The 23,056-nt window shown below is 43.7% G+C and overlaps 1 protein-coding gene across 2 annotated transcripts in view; it reads left to right on the plus strand.

Annotated features, from left to right (window-relative positions):
* Positions 1-23,056, plus strand: part of SDK1 (sidekick cell adhesion molecule 1) — a 2,171,476-nt gene that overhangs the window by 426,714 nt on the left and 1,721,706 nt on the right. The window lies entirely within an intron of this gene.

Consider the following 23,056-nt stretch of genomic DNA (forward strand, 5'->3'; position numbering starts at 1 on the left):
TGAAAGTGTGCTCTTCACAGTAGTGACATAAAAACTGAAGTGTCTGATCTATTTTGGAATATTCTTTTTAAGATTGAGTCATAACAGATCACAGCTTCGCAGAGTATGTTCATCGCAGGAGCCGCACACAAAGCAAAATACACGGAAATAAACCAACAGAATCGAAGGAGCATAAATTATTGATAGAAAAGAGCATATTTAAAGATAAACAATATGAACTTGAGTACCTGCTGTCATTGACAGTTTTTCATGCTTTACCTTACTGTTTTGTACATGAACTTCAACTTAATTGCACTTCTGACACTTGAGAATTTAGGGTTCCGCTCCCCTGTCTTACACTGATGAAATCATTGTAATTCTTGAGAAATTTGTATCTCATTTTGGAAAGTGACTAGTGCGTTTTTTGTACTGTCAATTGTTACGTATGAGGTGTCAGGGAAAGCCATGTTAAGTGGTCAGCTACTGCTGGTCAGTGGGGTACTATAAAACTTCCTTCCCCCAAAATCAAGAGGCAGGCCGGGAGAGACCCTAATGGGAACGGAATCTTCTGCAATGCGGAGTGCCGCTAGTCCGCCTCAATTTTACACCTATGGATCCTGAACGGATTTTCGTGTAGGTAAGGAGATAGCGTCCTAAGACTTTCCATGGAGAGAGAACTACCATAACCAGGGAAAATATCCCGACTGGTCCTAAAAAGAGATCTGGAAAAATCAACCCATGGTAATGTCGAAAGCCAACAACCCAAGAGGGGTGCAAGTAGGCTGAAACATGTTGACCAGATGTTTCTTTATATAGATGTGTGGGACACCTCATTTTCTCCCAACTTAGATCCGGTATATATTTTTAATCTTGCCACTACCCCCTACATTTTGTAAATAAAGTCAGAAGATTTGTAGGTAGGAGGTAATTTTAAACACAATGTTTTATATCAAGAATCCCAAAACTTTCTCTGGCATGAGAGACATCTCCTCCTGGTGGAGGATGGACCCAATGATGTCACCATCATTCATCAGTACATCTGTGAAAAACATGCCATTAACAGAACATCACTGTTGAGGGGCCTACAAGAATGTCTGTTAGGGATCCTCGATTTGATATTGTGCTCTTCCACTCTCTTTGATTTTATTGGTATCTCCAGGGAAGCTGCATGGAACGATTTCTAGCTTCTCCCTGACCCTTGTTTTTTGAAAAAGTACTATAAAACTTGTCAACGTGGTGTAGGTAGTCCGTAATGTAATGATCGGGGACTGCCTCTTTTAAAGACACTTGTACTGTTGTATATCAAATAAATGATAATTGTATACAAAGTGTTGATTGGTTTGCCTGAGGAAGTAGCCAGAAAAAAGATTCCCTTCACTTTAATCCACAACTCTAATAGTACTGTTGAAGTGAAGCGAGTATGACTTTACCTAGAAGCGTCCCTTCTTCTGTCCATGCTTCCTTTCATTCTTTAATTCATCCCTTACCATTCCATCGATTCATCCTTTATCCATTCATTCTTCCACTTTTTCATCAACCTTTTCAAAGATTCACTCATTCATGCTTTTTCTACTCTTACATCCATCTTCTCTGCACTTTATCCTTCTTTCAAAGTATCCATACATCCCTTTCAGCTTTCCATCAACCCTCTCACCTTTCCATGTATCCACGCTTTCACACCGCTACATCATCCATTCATCTTTCAGCCATTCATCCTTCCTTTCACTCATCCAAACGTCGATTCATCTCTTCAAACATCCTTTTATCCATTACCCCACCCACCCTCCTAGTTATCCATCTTTCCATCATCTATAATTCTAAACTTTCAGCCTTCCATCTGTAAATCGTTACAGCACTCCATAGGCATTGCCAAGAGACACTGTAGGGATTAAGAACTCCAGGAACTGTCCTTCTGCTCTTCAGAGTACATCAGTTTGAAAATGTCATGACACCCGCACTATTCCGTAGTTTTTCCACTGACATCCTCTTCCGTCAGCACTTAAGAAGAGGTTGCTGGCCTCACCATGGGGACTATTGCTGCCTAATCAAACAGTGTAAAAGCCGCACCAGCACTTGGCATGGATTGACCTGACTGAAGTCATCATTCTAGTATTTTGTAGTGTTTTGCAGGATATATAAGTGGTACCTTGGGTATGCTGCTGAGCATCAATTTCATTACCTGAATCCAGTGGTGGATAAGGGCCAGAATATTTTCCTAGACTTCTCTAGAGGCCAATTACTTAATCGTAAGACATAGTATGAACTGCTGCTTTCATATTGTCAACACTTAGTACAAATATCAATAAAAACCTGTGCTGCATTTTCTAAGCTTGAAAAAACATCACTGTGTGAGCAAGACTGAGACTCAAAGCAAGACAAATTTCATTTTTGACTTCAAGCTTCAGTAGAAGAACTGACAGAATGCCTCGTATGGCTGAGACTGAGATGAGACTTCATCACACCAGAGTTTACTTTAGGGTCCAACTGCCCTTTAAACACAACTCACCAAGAACAAATGGTTAACCATTGAGATTGCATTCTCTACGTCCTACTTCTACATCTATTCCCATTGAAAGAAATGATTGCCCACTCTTGTGCAAAGGAATTTTTGCCCATTCCAGTATGACAAACGAGAGAACTCTGTGAGCGGGTCGAAACATGTTGGGATTTTTTTATGAAACCCTAATCCTTCTATTGCTGCTTCAGATAACCTATCTATGAACCACTGACTACATTTTTTATTTATATTTGTGTGGACACTATGATCTGTCATTTCTAGACTAATTTTATGGAGTGTGTGACTAGACTGATGTCTCTAGTAATTCGTTTTGTACTGCTAAAATGGTGAATTGCTACTAACTGGAGCACAGCCTGTCGTAGAGGCGTTTGTTGGTAATGAACATTTGTAGGATGGATTTTATGGATTAATTACAAATTAGAGAATATCCTTTAAAATCTCCATGAGAAGGTTCTGAGTGATTTGAGAGTAGGTGATATGCCTAATACCATGGATGAGTGCTGTTAATAGGTTGTGAGGATTGAAGTTCAGTTTCTTATGAAGTTTATTGTAGGCCCAAAATTAATTTTCTTTGCTATAGGTTAACCAGATAGTCACCTACTTAGTGAAATGAACTGGATATATAAATACTTAAAAACAATCTTGTGCTCGACTGCAAATTGTCCTGCTGTGCTACACCTCCCCAATGTGGGTGTTTATGTTAAACAAACAATGAAACAATAGGTCAAAATACTTTAGAGTGACTGTTGTTCATCTCTGCCCACAAATATCTCCGACTAAGAGCCATGGGAGTTCAGCTATGCCCATTAAACCTTTTTGTAAACTTTTGCACACGTCCACTGACTTTTTCAAATCAATTATCTTTATTTAGATATAGCACATATATCTTTAAAAGAAGGTTACAAAATTTACATTGTGTGTCAATAAATAAGATAAATCAATGAGGAATAAAAACATGGTCAATTAACAGTCATTATAAAAGCAGAAATTATCTTCTCTTAAGCCTCTTTGAATAAAATAGAATAGCTTAAAGCATGATGTACAGAGAAAGAGGATTTTTCTGGGTTATTTCTTCAGCCCTTTTGTGTTATACTCGGCATCGATTGTATCCTGCTTTTAGAAAGCAACCGACATTCTTGAGGCTACTGATCATTTCATTTCAACCTCCCTAAGAGTTGGAAGAATGGGAGGGACACTTTAACAGGGCCTCTTTTGATTGAAATTACGGTGTGCTTGCAGAATGAAGTTTATGAGTCTTATGTTTAAGGATGTGTTTTCCGGATTCAAAGCTACCATGATAGCTTGCCTACAAGTCCTGGCACCCAGCCTATTCCATTCTGGTTTAAGTTCACGCCTGCGTTCTGAGTTAAAAGCTGGGCAGAGGCAGATCACATGCAGCATAGTTTCACCTATTTTGCCACACCCTCTACAAGTTAGATCTTCCGCGGTGCGTCGCCATGGGGGTAAATCTTTCAGGAATCGCCAGTCGCCCATTCTAACGGCGATAAAGCTGCGTTTTAGGTGCAGTGAATATGTGCAGGCCAGAAAGGAGGCAGGGGCTAGCCGTCTATAAGAGTTTACTAGAGCCCAGGCGTGACTACGTTTCAAAAAGAGTGCTTTGTCAGTGATACTTGATATCATTCTCTCACCCTTTTTGATCCCTATTTTGAATGCTGTCTGACTAGGATTCAGGGCCCACAAATCACTTGCTGACATTTGCTGAATGGCGTCTTTAAAGAGACGGGCGTACGTTCCACCTGGATTTTTCTGGGTTATTTCTTGCCAGACTAGGGATTCTAATGTATCGGGGTCCGCTTGTCTGAGTTTATGACAGAGATTAAGAAATGCCCCGGTGCTAGAGGCATCGTAGTTTATCAGCCCCGTCTCCAGTCTTATCTGTGCAGCAGTCCACTGACTTATTATCACTGCTATTCTATTGGCAAATTGTAAACCATCTTAGACTTGTCTCAATTTAAAAAAAAGTTTAGAAGGCACTAATATTAAGTGCTACCTGATACATTTTGTGATTTCTCCCCAGGGCGGTACTTAGGTTATGTAGGCAGCTCATCTGAAGGTTGATGGTGAGAAATGCTCCATTTTTAGTAATTGTGGTTGCTCTTTGGGCCAATTTATTTTTCTTTCTGCTTGTAGAAGCTACTTACTGGCTTCTATCTATAATCCTTCTAAAACCATACACCTCCCAGGGATAGAAGTAGATGGGTACCGAGCTCTGATTAGTTCCAGTTTATAAAGTTAATTTTGTGCCTGAAAAGCTTTCCATTTATGGCTACTGCAGCCATCAGTACAGCATTGAACCACTCTCAGCAAAAACCCTTAGCCGATCCCAAGGAGAAACCAATAGCCTGCAGATAGGTTTCCCGAAAGTATATCCCATTTGAAGATAAGAACATAGCGCCTTTTACTGCTAGTTCATTCACACTATGTTAGCACTTAAACTGAAATTCATCTGGCAGTCACTTACTTGCTCGATATCCCTCGTTCCTTTTCATTTTGAGATGATTTTTTAATTTCTTTTAAATACTTACATTTTTTTTTCCTTCTGCAAAAAAGCACTCAAACATAAACAGCAGCCGTTAAATACAGTTGTTCTATGTGCATCAACAATTTAAAGTTGATTTTTAATATGACTGTAAGAAACGTACACTATTGCTCCCAGTTTCAGGCCCTCTTACAAAGGGAGGAGGAGACCCTCAGAATTAATGTCTTGCATAAATAAGAAAAATAGGTGATTGTGGAAAATATCAGAGTTACAGGAAGATTGGAACTGTCTGAGATGGCCTTTTTAAATGGGAGCCCCTGGTCAAAAGTCCAGTGCTCGTGAGAGAATTTACCGTATGTCACAAATGTATCCAGGCATTTTGAATGGCAGACGAGGTGATTATTTCGAATCCGCTAACAACGTGTGGCTTTATTGTGACAGTCATCACACAGATAGACTTGAAAAATGAAAACGTATCACACAGTTATTGCTGCATATCACAATAACACAAATCATATTTGAGTGCATCTTTTTTTTCATGTTAGTCTTCTAACCAATTATTCTGCCCAAGTAGAGCGGTACAGTTGATTTAAATGTCAGCAATATTTCTGCTGTCATAGGCATCAGCCTATCTCACTTCTAAAGCTCTATAAACCATTACATTCGCTTGTCAAAAGGCATGTATTGATAATGTTTATTTAATTTTATGAAGTAAATAAAAAGTAAGCTGCTACTAAAATGTTGATTTCACAATATAGCACTCTTTATGTGTAGAATATCATTAGTAAGTAAAATACGAGCGTGTTTCTCACCTGACATATGGTGCTTTCACTGCACTTCAGTTGTGCATTAGGTAGATAAGTTGGCTTATATTTGGGGGCACGTTGCATGCTATGTGTTTGAGTTGAATGCTGAGATATTATTTTATGAACCAGAAAACAGCCTTCTAAGGCAGACTGCAAAATATTCACTTGGGTAAAGTGTTTGTTGTGCTACACAGCTTCTAACAGAGTCTACATTGGTCCCTTAGAAATCTGTCATAGACTCCCTCATGAACTTGAAAACATTTTAAGTGAGGTTGTCTTCCATCATAGTCTTATTGTAGGTCCTCCTCATGAGATGTCTTAAGCTGGATATATCCCCCCTTCGTCATTGCTGCAATGCCACCCCTTAAGAAAAACTATTACTTGTGCATAAGTGAAACAAAGCACCTTTCCAAGGTGTTGAAGGCGCTCTCTGGTGATATATTCAGAGGGTTTTCTATCTTAAGGAACAGACAAGTATGTTTGTGTTGTCTGTCTAGATAGTCAGCCTATGAGACTTGAAGGTCATAAAGCCACACTGCTCACTGTTCACGGCTGTGAGAAATAATGTAATTAAGCTGCCTTTTCAGGACATTTGCATATTCCTTAACTTAATTGTTGATTAGCTCCACATGCCATAATATCCTCTGTGTATTTGTTCTTCCTGGTGTCAATCACAGTCATTGATTATATGGTGTCTGTCGAAAGTTTGCTCAGCTCTTAACTATTCTCCAACACAGCTAACATGTGGAGCTAGGGTATTGTTGGTTCCATTTTTTCTAAAAATGCTGCTGGGAATCTACTCTGTCCCAAGCTGGCCCCATGTTATATCTGTTCAATGGCAAGTCTTTCCCTATATCAGGTTCTGCCTTGAGGCAATCCAGTTCTGCATTCTCTGCTCCTTTCTAGGACATTTGCTGCATAAATATACTATAATCTTTCCCAGTATTTCCGGATCACCTCAAATGGATCATTTTCTCATCTGTAGTTTGCTGTGCATGCCTTGATCTATTATTGTTGCTACTCATTTACGCTATGGGCTTTCCACCTTTGTCCACATGGTCACACATCTTTCCCTGAGTCATTCAGGAGTGGTACCTGCCATTATCTAGAAGTTTGTAACCTATCAGCCATTCTGGAACTGTTTTGTTTGCTGTTATGCCCTAAAGAAACATAAAATAACTTAATACAAATTTTTTGTTTGAGCTTGAATAAGAAATATACTTTTCTTTCATTTTGGGTCTTAGCCTGTTCTCCAAGTCCTTTTTAGGTCGAGCCTAGCGTTGCAGCGCATGCGCTGCTCGCTTTGCAAGGCATGCAGTATTCAGTATAGTGTGGAAGCTTCGTGAAAGCTCTGCCCACTCTCGGCCCATCTTTTCATTGTAATTGCTGCCTTCTGATTGGTTTTAGGCTTGTTAGTACCTCCTCATGTTGACCATGTCATCATTTGTATCCTTCCAAGGCTACTGGCCCCTATACCGCCGCACTTTCTTCAGGCGCTGACAGTTTGCTCTCAGCGTGTCTGCTTGTAAAAACGATAGTCACACCTTCTCAGAATAGAAGGGGGAGTGTGCGGCCCATTGAGAACGGCGCGCGCGATGACGTACTCTCTTCCTGAATTGCTGTGGCCGGGCTTTAAACGGACAGGAATCATCCAAAAATTCAACACAGTATCTCCCCCTTCACTATCACACGGAGTACAGTGAACAAAGGTAAAAAGTTTGCCTGCCATTAAGTTAACTGATACAAGAAACTTGCAAATAAAACTTAGATCATTCCAATGTTACGGGGGTATAAATGCACCTTAAAAGTTCTCAATCACACTAATGTTACTGGGGTATGAATGCACCTTAAATGTTCTCAAATATAAATAATAAACAAAGCTGAAAACAAAATTGTCACATGATATACTCTTAAAGAATTGAATTTTTCGTGCAAGAATGAAACCGTGGCTGCTGTGTAGCAAAGGATTGTGGGTATGCAAATTTTCCACGGAGTATAGTGCTTCCTGCAGACGCCATTTCCTGTACTACTATCTTGTAATGGGACTTAGCTCTCTTTATTAATTAGCAGGGGCATAACACAGTCCCCCCGCAGCCCCCTCAGTGTGGGGGGGGCCCGAGCTACAGGGGCCCCCCTCAGCACACTACTCAGGCCTTCAATCTCCATATTATATCCGGAGCAGGCCCCCTCCGTCTAACTTGCAGGGGGGCCCCCTCAGCTTTCATTACGCCACTGTTAATTAGCTCCATAACGTGCTGCTCCTCTCTTTTCGAATTGCTATGAAACGTGTCTCTGTAAAAAGGAATCATTCCTTTTCCTAGGGTCCAATGAGTTTTAAGCACAATCCTCCAGCTGTTGAAAATGATGTCCATTTATTTGTACTTTGTGGCTTCACGGGTGGTGCAGCCCTACCATCATCCTCAAGTTTCCAAACTACAGTATAATATTATATATTTGTTTGCAGATTTTTATTGCGCGACCCGGAGCTATTGGAGTGTTTTACATGACCACCATTTATTTTTTATTTTTTTATTTTTTTTGGTTAAAGACTTTTATTGAGCAATCAAATAAAAATTACAGAGATGGGCCCACAACCACACGGGCTGGCCGCTAATAGCAACGCACAACATAAGAAGCAAACGATCACTTTCGTGGCCAGGCACAAAGCATATATCAATTATTGCTCAAAGCATAGGACAGGACATAACAATTTTCTGTATTAATCATAAAAACAACGAACTCTAAACAAGGCGAATGCACATTAATCAAGTCAGCCCAGAAGGCGGAGGGGAGAGACACTAATCAGGAAGACAAAAGCAAATCAATGGGACTCGGCAAGGCCGGGGGGGGGCAGCGGGGAGGGCAGGAAAATCCTAAAATAACATGAAAATTTTTTCGGGAACGTCAGCCTAGGGAGATAGGGTAACATCGGGAGTGTCAACCAAGGGAGGGGTACAAATATCTCCACGACATGCATTCCACTGACCCCAAATCTTCGTCCACGCCCTGGGTCTGCCCCTAGCCACATAGACGGTCTTCTCTCGGAACATGGACCAGTCCATGTTATCCTCCCACACCGAGACTTCGGGCGGTCTGGATGCGCCCCAGAGTTGCGCAATGTCCCGCTTCGCGACCATGTATCCCAAGGTCGCCCATCTGGCCTGGGCCACAGAATAGTCGGTGGGTTCCCACACGTTCAACAGGCATCGTCGGGCCTCAGGCCGCAGGGTAATACCAGTCACAACAGTCATCACCGCAAGCACATCAATCCAGTAGGCTGCTACCACCGGGCATTCCCAAAGAATATGCAGAAATGGAGCACTCATCCCACAACCACGCTTGCATAAGCCATCTGGGGAAAAACCCATCACAACCAGACGCGGACCAGTTACATATACCCGGTGGAGGATCTTAAGTTGGACCAAACGGAGACGGGCGGGGATGGCGACCTCTTTCGGAGAAGAGAGTGCCGACTGCCAATCCTCGTCATCCAAGTCCAATCCGTCACCGACCCAAACCTCCCTAAGTCGGACCAATAAATCAGCGCGATTATTAATCAGTTTCTTGTAAGTAAGGGAGATAGTGTTATCGGGCAGGTGTCCATCCAGTATGCGATCCTCAAGGGGGGAGGACTCGGGCAGGGTCACATCAGGAGCCAGGACAGAGGTCAGGGCATGCCGGACCTGCAAATACCGAAAAAACTCTCTATCACTCAAGTCATATTCTGCCTTAAGGGCCTGGAAAGACTTCACTCTACCTTTCACACAGACATCACCCACTTTACATATACCGATCATATCCCAGCGGTCAAAGCCCTTAGTAGACCAGAGACTCCCCAAACGTTCAGAAGCATAAAGCGGAGTCGCCATTGTCAGTCGGTTCTCCCATCCCAAACTCACATTCGCGGCATGCCACACATTGACTGCGGTCCTGGACGGGCCCACAAGATGGCGCCCGGCCGATCTGGAATAAAGCGCTCTATTAAAATCCCCTCCCGGCAGCTGGAGTCTATCCATCTCAAAGGCCGGATCTCGACCCGGGGAATACATTGCGTGGTTAATGGCAGACAGCTGGGAAGCCCAATAATATCTCTTGATATCGGGGAGCGCCATGCCCCCGTCATACCAAGGGATGGTAAGTTTTGCAAGGGCGATACGTGGACGCCCGTCCCAGATCAGTTGCCTTTGAAGACTCTCGATCTCTCGGAAATAGGTAGCGGGAATGTCGTCAAAAGAATTTTGAAGCGCGTAGAGGAATCGCGGCAAAGACATCATTTTAAAAAGGGCAGCCCTGCCCAGAGGAGACAGGGGTAGTTTACGCCAACGGGCCACATCCAGTCGCAGTCTAAGAAGCGGGGGGAGGAGGTTACGCTCGAACCGGAGTGAGGAGTCCAGCGTAATAAAGATCCCCAAATACTTGAAGCCAGATTGGACAACCTGGACAGGAAACCTGTCCGGCAATGGGGGCAAAACACCCGAGAGAACATACACACAGGACTTAGCCCAATTAATAACCAGACCAGAGTTAGCACCAAACGAAGTAAGAACGTCAAATAAGACATTTAAAGATTTACGCGGGGAAGTAAGATACAGAAGAATGTCATCCGCGTAAAGCGAGACGCGGTCTTCAAAATCCGGTGACCAACAGATCCCTTTGAGTGAAGGTTCCCATCGAAGCCACGCAGCCAACGGTTCCAGAGCAAGCGCGAAAAGCAACGGAGACAAGGGGCACCCCTGACGGGTCCCCCTACCAAGACAGAAGGGGACAGAAACCCGACCGTTCACCACTACCTGTGCCAAGGGTTCGGCGTATAACAACTTCACCCAACCAATAAACTCAGGTCCAAAACCAAATTTCTCAAGAGCTGCCCAAAGATAGGGCCACTCTACCGTGTCAAAGGCCATCGAGGCGTCAAGCGAAGCCAAAATGGCCGGCTCCGTCAGAAGCCCCGCCCTCGCAACAGCTCCGTGGAGACGACGTAGGTTAAGAGCCGTGTTGCGATGCGGGATAAATCCGGATTGATCCGGATGAACCAAGCCACTAATGACCGTCAAGAGGCGGGTAGCCAGGAGCTTAGCCAGGACTTTGGGTTCAACATTCAAAAGGGAAATGGGCCTGTAAGACGAACAAAGGTCCCGAGGTTTACCTTCTTTGGGAATAACAACTATCGTAGCCAGACGCTGATCATATGGGAGAATACCCCGTTCGCGGGATTCCAAAAACATGGTACGAAGATAGGGCGCCACCCTGTCAGGACTTAGCTTGTACAATTCAATTGGCAATCCATTCGGGCCCAAAGCTTTGCCCGAACGGAGTGAGCGAATGGCCGTCGCTATCTCGTCCGCAGTAAAAGGGGACTCCAAAGAGACTCGGTCTAAATCGGAAACACTGGGCAGAGCTATATCATGCAACAAAAGGCGAGAGTCATCAACATCCCGTTCAGACACAGGGGAATAAACCACACGAAAATAATCCGCAAAACATTCAACTATTCCAACCGGGTCTGTTACTCTCACACCGTTCGAAATCTGAATCACAGGCACCACACGACTCGCCCTCTCCTTCTTATCCAACCATGCCAATAATTTACCCGCTTTGTCCCCCACATCATACAAACGACCCTGTTGCTCCCGAAACATCAGTTTAGCCGCATCCGTGACCAAAGACTTATAAGCAAATTGTTTCAGACCCAGGGCGTGGAGTTTATCAGATGTAACATCCGATTCTAGGTCAGCCTCTATCTCAGCAATCTCCCTCTCAAGGTCCACCACCTCCCGATTCCTCGCCTTTTTGGATTCAGTAATAAGGGAAAGGGCCTGCCCGCGAATCACCGTCTTAAAGGCCTCCCACAGGGATACCGCAGAGGAGACGGAACCCTCGTTGTCCAAAAAATAATTATCCAAAGACTTAATCAAGAGATTGCGGGTCTCGGGGGAGGTGAGGTACCATGGGTTGATAGGAGCCACCCGGCCCGCCGCCTCCACCCCCACCTCAAAACAAAGCCAGAGCGGAGAATGATCAGAGATGCCCCGGGGGAGGTGTCTAATCTCACGAACCGCCGGCGACTGCGCCGCAGGCATCAGGAAATAATCCAGTCTAGACAGACTCCCATGGGCCCCAGAGTGGAAAGTGTATTGAAGCTGAGTAGGATGCATAAGCCTCCAGCAATCCACCAAGCCGAACGTATCTAGAAACCCACCCAGCCACTGTTGAGCCAAAGGGGTGTCCCTAGGGGGGTGACGATCATGTAGACCGGAGAACACAGAATTAAAGTCACCCGCAATGAAGAGAGTACTAACAGGGAGGTTCAACAACACACGGCCCAAATCGGAAAAGGTAGAGGTCTGTAGACCGGGGGGCACATAAACGGCAAACAAGGAAAGGGTCCGACCCTCATAGCGACCCACGAGGACGGCATAACGCCCCCGATCATCAAGGATCACATCATCAATAGCTAGGGGGAGGGAAGCCCGAACAAGGATACCCACCCCCCTGGAACCCGTAGTAAACCCCGAATGTGCGGCGAGGCGATAGCCCCACCTATTCAGTGCACGACATGTATTGCCCACTAAATGAGTCTCCTGTAGAAAAACAATATCCGGAGACAAACGTCGTAGACATCGCAACACCACACCCCGCTTAATACGATCCCCCAGACCATTAACATTCCACGAAATAAACCTCAACCCGCTACCCCCCATCCCACACAGCAACGCCGCAACCCCCCTCCAATGAGCATGACATCAAAAACATCATTAGCAAGATAGAATCGCCTTGAGGACACAACACATAAACATCAAACTTCCCATCCACCCACCCCCCAACAATAAAGGAAACACCCCCCACCCTGCACCCCTGCAAGAAGCTAAAAAGCCACCCCAACATGCAGTGTGCCTGTCGCCCAAGACCCCCCATTCTACAAAAAGACCCCGGAGGAGGAAAGGCTCTGGCCCACCCGCCACCCCAACAAAGTAAATAACAAGGAAAACACACAGATAGTAGAGGCACTTAGGCATAGAATCCCAGAAGAGGTTACTTTACACGAGGACCCGGGCATAGACAAATAGTTCAGCTCTCTACACCACCCTCAGCACCACCCGGGTGGGCGGCGGACTCAGCCGCAGGAGGTCGGTCCGGCAGAGAGTCCAGCCAGTCATTAGCAGAGTCAGGCCGATCAAAGAAAAAGGTTCGGTCATTGTACTCAACTCGCAGCCTGGTCGGAAAAAGCATAGCGTAGCGCAATCCCACGTCCCGGAGACGCTTCTTGACTCCACGGAAGCCCATAGGCTGTTTCTGCACCTGTTGAGAAAAGTCCGGATAAAAGTTCACCGTGGCGTTCTCAAAGGCCACCGGGCCCTTCACACGTGATGCCTGCAGGATAGCGTCCCGATCCCTATAGTGGAAGAGTTTCGCAACAATAGGCCTCGGCGGGGCGCCTGGCTTACCCTGGCCTCCCGGGACACGATGGGCACGCTCCACTGCGAAGAATTTACTCAGCCCAGACGGAGAAAGGTAGTTCTGGATCAGGTCCTCGACCAGGAGATCAACAGAGTGCGGTTCTGGATTCTCCGGAACGCCAACAACACGCACATTACAGCGACGTGCCCTGTTCTCAAAGTCCTCCAAGCGCCGGGTCATGAAATCGTTCACCCTACGGAGGTTGCCAATCTCCGTCTGTATGTCCGAGACGTCTGCCGTGAGGCTGGATGATTTGAGATCCAATGACTTCACCTTCTCATTGGTTTTAGATAGGTCGGCCCGAATCAAGTTCACATCAATGGCCACTGTGTCGATTTTGTGGGCCAAGGCTTCATATTGTTGGCCTATCGTTTCCTTCATGCCAGAAATGGCGCCCATGATGTCCTGCAAGGACGGTTCCATTGATGCGTCCACAATGTGGTCAACCGCACTTGGGCCAGGCAGGGCGGCTCCGGGGGACCCCTTCGCATGGGTGTAGCGGTCCATGACGTTAGACTGGACCGGGCCCCCACGCAGGGGCGTCTTGGTCTTTCGTGTCTCTCGGTCCCCTCTGCCCGCCATGTCGGAAACCACGTCACCAGGAGACTCACTCGACCCGATGGAAATGGCCACAGGAAAGCAGGTTTTCGGGACCAAAAGGCAGCTGCAAGGGTACCACCAGGAGAGGACCAGCCTGAAAGGAGAATAAGCCGGCCAAAGGTCCGACAGCCGTCTAGTGCGCCGGACCCAGCCCAGGCCAGACTCCCCTGCCAGATGTCTCAGTCTGAGGCAGAATCGAAACCGAAACTTAAGAGGGGGACCCACAAGTCCAATCCCCCTGCCGCTGTTGTTCAACTCTGAGACGGCCAGAGAGCCTCACCCAGTCCCGGGCGCACTGCAAGGGCGGGCTCCGAAAGTTCAAATCGCCGTATCTTCGGCGCCCCGGGTCCAAATCAAATTCCAAAAATCCCAGGAAGATCAGCCCAGTGTCCTCTACATAGATCCTCGTGAAGAATCAGGATATGTTCAGGATATCATGCCGGGAGTGGCGGGGGTCCGGAGAGCGCTGTGCTCACGCGGCCATCACGGATGCCCGCCAAGCTCCCTACATGACCACCATTAAGTTACACAAGGGCACGTTAATTTACTTTTTGTTGGTAGGCACGGGGAGATTAAAGCGATATGCCCATAATTACAGATTGCTGATCTGAAACTGACGCAGAGGCTTGAACCTGGTTCTCCGCTCCAAGGTCGACAGCTCTGGCCGTGGGAACGCATCCTCTCATGAGTGCAGAATGCAAAAACTAACAACAGTTCCTCTCCTCCGACACCAATGATTTCTTCATCTACTCATTTTGTTTGGGGAATGAGTACTACAGGTTGTGGTTGGATATCCCCGTTAGATGTGTGAGGGTGCAGTACCTCAGGTCATTACTAGATGTCCCTGTACAGTCAGGCTCTACACAGCTGCCAAGGTTTCAAATTGCATACATGTGACATTTACATTATTTCAGTGTTATTATGAGTGACATTCAACGACTATGGGGCAGATTTACAAGCACCTTGCGCCGCTTTTACTCCGCTGTTGCGTCACTTTTGTGATGCAGCGGCGGCGCAAAAGATGCGCCATGGTGCGGGGTATTTACAAAGTGATGCACCTCCCAGATGCGTCACGTTGTAAAGCCCTGCGCCAGAAGAGGCGTACCATCGCGGGGGTAGGCGTACCATCGCGGGGGTAGGCGTTCCGGCGCAGGAACGCCTCCCAAAAGTGGCTGAGTGAAATCTACAAGATTTCACTCAGTCACTTTTGGGCCCATGCTGCGTCAAAACCCTGCGCCTGCTTGAAGCAGGCGTAAGGATTGACGCAGCATTGTGCTCATAGGGCCCCCCTGATCATTGCTGGAGCTGCATCGCGCTTGCGACGCAACTCCAGCAATACGCCGCTTTTACATTTTTGCCCCATGGTGCGCCGCATTGTAAATGCAGCGCATCAAGAGTGGCGGAGCTGCGGCGCACAATTACTTACGCATCCCCACCGATATGCAGGGATGCGCCAGTAATTGTAAATCTGCCCCTAAGAGTGGCACTTATTAGCGAGAAAAATCAAGCAATAAAGACGGGAGAAACATAAATATTAGAAATATGTCTTTCTTTCTGCAGTGATGAATTCTTTAATGTTAGCAGTGAGAATGCAAACCTTTCTTTCCTTTTATCCCTCCGCTATCCTTCTCACTTCAAATAACTGACTAATATCTACCACTCAAATTACTTTCATATTTCACCATACTAATTCAGCACTAATCCTTTATGGGCTTCCCGAGTAGCTTGCTTCAGCACCCCATCAGGGGTAACAAGTGCTATATAACTACAAACCTTTTTGCCTCGTCTATCCTTCTGAATCCAAATAACTGACTAACCTATCTACCTCTTAAAATGTACTTGCATGTTTCACTATACTAATTCAACACTAATCCTCAACACTAATCCTCTATGGGTCCTGGGGTAGCGTGCTACTTGCCGAAAAAGCCCTTTGGCGCCTCGTCAGGGGTAGTAGGCGCTATATAAGTGCAATTACAATACAATACAATTAATGTCACTACTTCCGCCCCCCCCCACACACACACTATTGCTCACCCAGCCCTTCGTTCACTCGCTGCTTCATCCAGTCCACAATTCTTCGTCGTATACTTCATTTTTGATGCGCTCCTTCAAGCGTGTGCTGTACCGTTAGCAAAGAACAGAGGTTCCTCGCTTCTGCTCTGAATCCGCTGGGCCATGTGATGGCAACTGGCTCCTTATCTCTGGTGTGTGCCAGCCTGCCTTCGCTCTAATTGACTAGAGAACAGAGTGCGACACCAGGGCTGGTACTTCTCTTTCAACCTCTGCAAGTGACAGAGCACAGCCTGGTATTGCACGCCATGCTGCAAAAAACCAGAGGCATGAGAGCCGTGTTGTGTGTATGTATGACTGAGTGTTTCTAACTGTGTGTGTGTGTGTGTGCGCGCAGGTGCCAATGATATGTTTTACAGGGAAGATATCTAGATAAGGTCTCTAAAACAAACATGCGATAAAGAAGTTGGATTTCAGAGCAAAGAGACAGGATATGGCATTACAGCCAGAGATGCCGACTTTCAACCTGGGAAAACCGGTTTGAGTCTCGGCATCAGCTCAACATCTTGTGATTCTGGGCAAATCAATTAATCTGCTTGTGCCTCTAAAACATTCATCTAACCTTATATAATGTAAATGGCTTTTATATAAAGCACTTCAATAAGTTAGCGCTATATTAAACTGAAAAAATAATGAGAAAAATACCTTCCTTCTGTTTCAAACTAGGGGGCATATTAGCAAGGACATGGGGTATTTCCCGGAAAGCGCCCTTAGCACGTTTCTTTTTATCGCCGCCTATCGCCGGATATTATCGCAGAGATAACACACTATTAGCAACGTTTATCTCTAATGCGATAAAATATCCAGCGATATCGGTTAAATGCGTGAATATTCCTGGAACTCCAGCGATATTCATGCATTAACGCCAATGGGGACCTAGCATGACAATCCACCCCCCCATTGATAACACAGGTAAGTAATGTCTTGAGCAGGCGTTAGAATATGGCGATAATCGCGCTTAACGCAACTTTTTTATCGCACAACCTGCATTGTTAATAGGCGATAGCTGTGTTAGCGACTGCTTTCAGTCGCTAACAGTTTGGGTACGCCCACTTTGCATGTCATTAGCGATAAAATATCGCTGACATGCAAAGTGGGCCCCAAACCAGTCGCTATCACCTGAAAGCTGTCGCTAACTGCTGTTAGCGATAGTTTGCTAATAGGGCGATAAAAAAATTGCTGCTTTAGCGGCAAAAAGTGCTGCTAAAGCGGCGATGAGGCCCTTGCTAATATGCCCCCTAGGTTTCTTTTACCTCGTGTATGTAAAGCACATGGGTTGAGTAAAACAATTAACCAGGTGCACTAAACACAAGCTCATATGTGTCTGTTTTCATCCACTCGCCCTCTGTGGCCTCCTTAAATTTTACATTAAAGCAGCTGTCACATCTACATTGTTCTATATACGCACAACGTGAACACCCGAACCAATAAATGATAAGTATCTCCAAATATTTTTTATTTTATTTATTAGACCTGCCATTCTATCCATATGCTTTCAAGTGCTCTGATTTCTTTCTTTGTAACTGTACCTGCTGACTTGCTCTCCCCCAGCATTGACAAACTGCACCTAGTTGCCTCGTGGCCATATTTCCTGATAGCAGAGCCCTCACAATCATTTAATTTCACCGTCAATGGCACTAGTCGCCATCATCTGAATAAAAGTCTTCCAGCAACATGTAGAAAAACTAAACTGTTTGAAAACAATGAAGTGGTGTAAATTAATACACCAAATTTGAATTAATACTGCTCGGAAAAGTATAAAGTGAAATGACGCTATAAATATCACTGAAAACGGCATGTAAAGGACCTATGCTTACATTTCCCTGCTTAGTGAATGCAGAGACCATATCCTCTTCTATTTTTGCATCACTATGTGAAATAGTAGCATTACTCCATAAGGAGGATTTATTCTGGAAATTTCTGGTATTTAAAAAATACCCTTTTCCACAAAGCTTGTTAGCCTCTTACATTATTTTGTAACGCATACCTGAATCAGTCTTGTAATATGTCTAAACTACGCAATATTTCTCTCCCTGTGTTCCCATACCTGACATTTCACGCAGTTTGGTGCTTACTTTCCCTCCATGTTAAAGAAAAGTAGAGATTTCAGCACCCAGGCTAATGTCCTTCCTAGCTAAATACATATAAGGTCCCAAAGGTGAGACCGATTGTATTGCAAATGCCGATTTTATTAGGCATCCAAGAACCTCTGCCATTATTACCAGTCTAAAAAGTTTTCTTACTACTTCCCGGGACATACTCTGACAGAGAACGATAAGCCATAAACGGATTATGAAGGCATGCAACAAATCTTTGAAAAGACAATCTTAGTAGAACAATTACCTTTTTTTAAAACCCAACCCAGCATTTAATGGCAAACCATGTGTTTTTCTTGTCAAATATGAAGGTGAATATTGTGCTACATATAAATGTGAGACACGTTATTGTTCTCTTGAAAAACAAATACAAATATTTTTTTAAAATATTTTTTCTTATGAGACAACCATGGACAGTCTAGTTTCGCACGCTTCATAAGAATTTGCCCTGCTGCACTTGCACTTTAAGAAACGTAATAATATTTTTGCTGCTATACATCGACGGTTTCTGCACTTTATTGCAATAGTCACTTTATATAAGCCAATTTTGCATGTTACTGCACTAGCACTTTAAGAATTACAATAATATTTGTGCTGCTTTAAATCGTCGGTTCTCGCACCTTATTGCACTAGCACTTTATGAACCGTATAGTAATTTTGATTCTTTTTATCAATTGTTTTTATATTAGCCAATTTAGCATGTCTTTGTACTAATATTTTAAGAATAGCAATAATATCTTGGTATAGCCTCATTGCATTATATCAGTAGGTTTATACGAATTATAGCAGAAATTTTGATGTATAATATCAGTTGTTTTTCCTGTACCAGCACTTTATTATCAGTATGTTTAGTCGTACACTATTGCAGTTTTTGTATTTTCGCTGTGGTATTCTATTGTCTAGGGTTGTCTCTTGTATATTGTCTGTAATTTTTTGTCTAATTATGAAGAATTTAATGTACCAATGTTTTCCTACGGCTTGTTCAATAAAAAAAAAATATATATAAAAAAAAAAACAGTCTAAAAAGTTTTCTTACTACTTCCCGGGACATACTCTGACAGAGAACGATAAGCCATAAACGGATTATGAAGGCATGCAACAAATCTTTGAAAAGACAATCTTAGTAGAACAATTACCTTTTTTTAAAACCCAACCCAACATTTAATGGCAAACCATGTGTTTTTCTTGTCAAATATGAAGGTGAATATTGTGCTACATATAAATGTGAGACACGTTATTGTTCTCTTGAAAAACAAATACAAATATTTTTTTTAAATATTTTTTCTTATGAGACAACCATGGACATTCTAGTTTCGCACGCTTCATAAGAATTTGCCCTGCAATCATGGAATTCTCAGATCTTTATCTGCCCTTTATTTGCTATAAGTTACCAGCAATCTGTAAAGTGTTATTAAAGGGGCACATCAGTTGAATGATGCCAAGATGTGTTTCAAAGCCCATGAAAACGTCATCGAACAAAGAACATTTTAGAATGCTTATTAAAGTCATTGTAAGTGATCTGAGGGCTGGGCACAGGGTCCTGTTTCTGCTAGATGTCTCAACAGTACTTGTCATTTCTCCTTGCATGTGAAAGACTTATATTTTGTGCTTGAAAAGTGAGTAGGGTCTAAGTAAGTTAATAGGTATGTTAACACACTGTTTCAAACCAGAACAATGTTTTTTAGCAAAAGGAAACGATTGCTCTGGTTTATTAAGTGAGAATAATTGAGACTATAAATGATAGACAAAGATGTACAGTACATTAGAGGTAACAGTGTGTTCCTTTATGTATTATCTTGCTGTTCATGCAAATTATCTGTGCATTTCAAAGTCTAATTGCAGAAATGGCTCTCTAAGAGCCTGAGACTTTCTTCATGCCTCAGTTCTTTCGTTTGAAAACGTCTTTGTTTATATTCCACCTCAAAAGTCTAAAAAACACAAGTTAATAAAAGATAGGGGAAAAACATCCCACTAAAAGTAAGCATTTTTTGTTATTCTATTGTTCTGGTTTTGGGTATTGCAACTTGTCTAGTCTAGACCTTAAAAATAGCAGATTTTTAAATGATCAATGTTAAAAGAGAAGGCGTGGTGTATTATTTCCGGTAAATCAGTCATTACTTTTTCTATATATGATGCTCCTGCCCTCTTCAATCTCCAATCTGAGCAGGCATTGACACATTGAAATAACAAAATAAAAAAGCCACAGACCTATACAAGCATATGTCACCCAAAACCAAAAAAAAGGAAAGGGGTAGCTTAAAAACGTGGTGATGATATGCCTAGAAAAAAAAATTTAATTAGCAAACTATAACCGTTATCCATACATTAGGCACATAGGTGTACATAGAACAGGAACAGAAAACAGAAACGCTTTTTAGTTTTAATATCAGGCGACAATAAGTGTCTTATTGGTGCTAACAAAAAAGATAGGATTTGTTTTAAATTACTGTAACGTGAAAAAATAGTTTAAACGCTCAAGAATAACTAAAAAGGTTAAAAAAAAAAAGGACAAAGAATAGAAAGCATAATTTGCAAAGTATTGACCTATCAGCCCTTACACTGCAAAAGACTTATTTTTAGCGGGATGTGCTCATGTGATAAGGCAAAATGCGGTCTCTTAATCTGCAAGAGAACCAGTGGCTAAAGTGGGTCGTCCCTTCTCCCATGTTGTACCCTGTGGTGAACGGTAGTAAATTGTGAATGACCGCTTACCAGACCAATAGATGACCCAAGGCACTTCTGCATATCTATATATTTATGTATTTTTTTTACTACATTAGGCTATGGAGATAGTGTCTGATTGAGTGCCAGATCTAGAAAGGACTACTTTGTAACATGTAGAAATTAAGGTTGCCACCAGGCTTGCAACCACAATTGTGCAAACATCCTGCTGACCTACAAAACATTAGTGGAATAAAGCTTGTGTATTGTAGTTCATCAATGTTTTGTCTAAGATGAAGCCTCATGTATTGTAGTTCATGAGTGTTTTTTCTCGGGTGACAGTAGTTACATGACTCAGTAGGAAGGCAGGCCTGATGTAGGCAAGATGCCTCTGTGCACCACTGGGCTGGCATATGGTGGCTTTTATTAGGCTGTTTAAGCAATAGGGAAACATTTGCAGTTTTGTCTAGAGATTACTCTGGAAACTGCTATTAATGTGGCTGCCCAAGTCCTCTCTAGTACTTTAAATGTGGTAGACTACTGGCAGATGGCTATCTGGTAAATATATCAGCCTGTCCTCGGGAAGTCTCCCTCAAACCAAGAGATGCCTTTAAAGTCAGTTTTCTTGTCTACAGCATAATCCTATTATACAATTCATACAATGCCGCCCTTTGTTAGAAAACAAGCCTGACCCGGGAACAACACTGCCCCAACTCTGGGGTTTGCCACTGCCCAGGGCAAAAGATAACACCCCACATGCATTCTTCTTCTCTGAAGTCTTAGGGATGATGTGAAAAATGAGTTCCTTTGAGCTCACTGTTGCATATTTCCATCCACACAGAATTCCCACCTGTTGTGTGTCATACGTAAGCAAATGGACAAACACACACTTGTGTTCCCTAATCAATGTTGCTTTCCAGTTAGTGAGGTCCTGGTTCATAGGGGTTCTGCATATTGATAAGGGGTTATAGAACTGATTTTTAGCTCTATAATTATATATTTATTTGCACATCTTCCTTGCAGACTGTGGCAAAGGCTCGCCTCAGAGCTCATTTGTATCCTGAAATATGGTCATATCATTCCACCGTTCAACTCAACCTTAACTGGGAGACGCTTGAAATACTTATTTTTCGTCTCCTACAATATTCAGCTATTGCAACCAAGTATTAAATGCTTGTATCGATTACAAAGGTGCGTTCCACCATCAGATACAACCCTCTCCATTTCATCCTTTGACACAGACATGTGTCACCAGACAATTCAGTTCTTGGATTAAATATTTGTCTGTAATGCAAATCTGACCCACTCACCCATTTAGGATGCATCTGTGGCTACTCTATAAACATCTAGTTGAATTTGTTGATATTCATTGATTATTTTTTTTGATTAAACTTTTTATTGGATTTTGCGTTTTCCATACAGCGTACACATCAATCGATAATGTTAATTAATTTATTTATTCACTAATTTTTAAGGCTCACGAATAATCTCCAAGAGGGATCTCTCGGCACCCAGAGAAGAAGACAGATGGAGGAGAGGTGACTATTGCCTCGTTAGAATAGCCAGGTCTTGAGAAGCTTTTTAAATTGTGCAAAATGAGGGTAGGCACGGAGAGATTCAGGGAGCACATTCCAATGTTTGGGGGCCAGATAAGAAAATGCCTGGCCTCCCATTTTAACTTTCCTAATTCTCCTACCACAGAGCAGGCTGCGATTGCTGAATCTAAGTTGTCGTGCAGGTTGGTAGCGTGCGATTTTGTTCGTCAGATAGACCGGGCCCAGACCGTGTAGAGACTTATAGACCATGCAAAGACTTATAGACCATGCAAAGTAATTTAAAGATGGCACGCTTCCTAACAGGAAGTCGGTGTAAAAGGCCCAGGAGAGTTAGAGAAGGGGTTTGTGCTGGTTTATTAAGGGCCAGACGGGCTGCGGCGTTCTGCACCACCTGCAGCTTAGATAACAGGTCTTCCCTGATTCCTACCAGGAAGGAGTTGCCGTAGTTGAGGCGGCTCATAAGGAGCGACTGGATAAAGGTCCTTCTAGCATTCAGTGGAATCCAGGGGAAGATTTTTCTGAGTAACGGCATGGTCCCAAAGCAGGTACCTGCGAGGGTTTTAACCTGCTCTTCCATAGAAAGTTTATTATCGATTTTGACCCCTAATTTCTTGGCCCAGCCTCTGGAGGCAGAGGCTTCTCCTAGTTCTGTCGGCCACCAATCGGCACTACACAATACCTCTGCCTTACAGAACAACAAAATCTCAGTTTTGGAGGAGTTAAGTTGCAAAAAGTTCTTCCTCATCCAGGTGGCAATGTTCCTCATACACGCAATAAACTGTACCCTGGTGTCTGCAGGTTTTTTCCAATGG

Source organism: Lissotriton helveticus, chromosome 10 (assembly GCF_964261635.1).
Source record: "Lissotriton helveticus chromosome 10, aLisHel1.1, whole genome shotgun sequence".
NCBI classification, from domain to species: Eukaryota; Metazoa; Chordata; class Amphibia; order Caudata; family Salamandridae; genus Lissotriton; species Lissotriton helveticus.